Below are 2,495 nucleotides of genomic sequence, written 5' to 3'. Positions count from 1 at the left end.
TCCCCTTGATATCGGTTATCTTCCATGCTATGGATCCTTGCCTCTTCTTTAGTACTCCAACAAGGCTTTCTTTTTCATGTTTGGCTAGATCAGCAGCTATAATTACTGGTTTTTGTTGGCCATCTTCAAGAAATGCATACTCCAAGTGATCCGGTAGAATATTTAGTTCATATTTTGTGTCTTGAATGTTGAACACGTCGAGTCCAGTGAGGGGACTCGTCGAGTCTTGGCCTAAATTCGCGACTGATTGGGTTTTTTCGAATTGACTCGTCAAGTCGGTAAATGTTACTCGGTGAGTCGGGCTTTCTGCACTTCTGATTAGATCATTATATTCAGCTTCCTCGAGAAGTCTCTCTATCTCCATCAGGTCTTTCAACATCAAATTCTTCTTCAAAGGTGACAGTGGACTTGTTTGGCTCGTCTTCTTTCCATTCCTCCATTAACTCTTCCAACATATCAACCAAGAATGTCGTGTCATCTCTATTCCTTGCATGCTTCATCGCTTGATCAACTCCAAATGTAACCGATTCGTCTCCCACCTGAAGAGTAAGTTTAGAATCTCGCATGTCAACTATAGCACTCGCGGTGTTGAGGAAAGTTCTTCCAAGTATGATCGGAACTTGAGGATCTGCTTCCATGTCTAGTACTATGAAATCTGTGGGGAATACAAACTTATCAACTTTCACCAATAGATCTTCGCATATTCCCCTTGGAAATGTGACTATTTTATTTGCTAAGTGAACTACAATTTGAATTGGTCGTGGATATGGAAGATCTAATTTCTTGAAGAATGAGCATGGCATGAGATTTACACTTGCCCCCTAAATCAGCTAATGCGTAAATAGTATCTAAGTTTCCGAATTGACAAGGTAAGGTTAAGCTTCCTGGATCACCCTTCTTCTTAGGTAATTTGTTCCACATGGCAGCTGAACAATTTTCATTTACGACCACTTTCTTCACATCTTCCATCTTCTTTCTATTAGTAAATAGCTCCTTTAGGAATTTGGTATATTTTGGCATTTGTGCAACCGCCTTGATGAATGGCATATTGATTTGAAGGGCCTTTACGTGTTTTAGAAACTTTTTGTAATTAACATCATGCTTTTCTTGTCTGGCTTGAGCTAGAAATGGCAGTGGAGACTGATATGGCTTAATAGTAGGTTTGTTTTTCTGTTCAGGTGGGGGACTCGTCGAGTCCATATCTGGGACTCGGCGAATTGGATCGATAATTTGCGATTTTTTAGTTTCTGCTTCTTCCTCTTGCACCATCTCAGGATCTTCTTTCTGAATAGGGGCCAAAGGAGTTATAATCTTCCCACTACTAATTGTCATGATGTTTATATGTGCGCCTTTTGGATTTTTTTTGGTATTACTAGTAAGTCCACTCGGTCGTCTTTCATTGATTTGTAATGCAAGTTGGCCTAACTGTTTTTCAATATTGAGAATGGAAGCCTGCTGGTTCCTAAGCAAGGTTGCTTGGTCTTTCGTCATGATTTGGTGTTGTTTCATTAAGTTTTGTTGCTCCTTAATTGCAGCATCGATATCGTTGTGCCTTTTCTCGGATGTGGCTGCAAATCTCGTAAGCATATTTTCAAAATCTAACTTCTTTTCTTACACCGATTCCTCTTTTTGATAAAAACCTCTTCTTTTTTGCTTATACTTTTCCTCCTTAGCTTTCTTGTACTCTTCATAAGGTAGCCATTCTTTCTTGGGTTTGCGCCAACCATCATCATATCTATCACCGCTTGAGTAGCAAACTTGCACTTTTCGGTTCCCGTTCTCGTCAAGGTCACAGTCTTTAGTAAGGTGGGGCCCTCTACAGTTTTCACATCCCACTCTAATGGCATGGATGGATTGGTCCATCTTAGTCATTCTTCTATCCATGCTTTCTAATTTCGCCATCAATGCCGCCGTGTCATCCGAAACAGCATTCACCATCCTTCTAGTTGAGTCATTTTGTGGGTTATGATATTCTCTAGAGTGTTTAGAGAATTCTTCAATTAGTTCTTTTATCACCGGGGGTGGCTTCTTTGTGAGTGGTCCTTGCGAATCAAGGAGTTGGCTAGTGGTTACATTCACTCCATCATAGAAAATGGATACTTCTTGTTGATTGTTTAGATCATGGTGTGGGCAGTTCCTTAGTAGGCCTTTGTATCTCTCCCATGCCTCATAAAGTGACTCTCTAGCTTGTTGCTCAAAATTGGCTATGGCTTTCTTCAATTTTGCTATTTTTGAGGGGGGGGGGGGGGTAAAATTGATCAATAAATTCTTCATGCATTTTAACCAAAGTAGTGATGGATCCTGGAGGGAGTGATTTCAACCAATCTTTCGCCGCTCCCTTAAATGTGACCGATAACATACAAAGCAAAACAATATCACGGGCCACATTAGGAACATTAAATAATCGGCTATGTCATTGACCTCGTCTAGATGCCTGTATGCGTCTTCGTGATCCTTCCCGAAGAATGGTATTTCCTTAAGTTGAGCAAGTATGT

The 2,495-nt window shown here is 40.5% G+C and overlaps 1 non-coding gene across 1 annotated transcript; it reads left to right on the top strand.

The window, feature by feature from the left end:
- Window positions 1–2,116: 2,116 nt before the first annotated feature.
- Window positions 2,117–2,223, top strand: LOC111877693 (small nucleolar RNA R71). Its single transcript, XR_002845510.1, has one exon. It is a non-coding gene; the product is annotated as a small nucleolar RNA R71 (small nucleolar RNA).
- Window positions 2,224–2,495: the final 272 nt, after the last annotated feature.

Source organism: Lactuca sativa, chromosome 3 (assembly GCF_002870075.4).
Source record: "Lactuca sativa cultivar Salinas chromosome 3, Lsat_Salinas_v11, whole genome shotgun sequence".
NCBI classification, from domain to species: Eukaryota; Viridiplantae; Streptophyta; class Magnoliopsida; order Asterales; family Asteraceae; genus Lactuca; species Lactuca sativa.
This window is presented reverse-complemented; position numbering and strand designations above follow the sequence as displayed.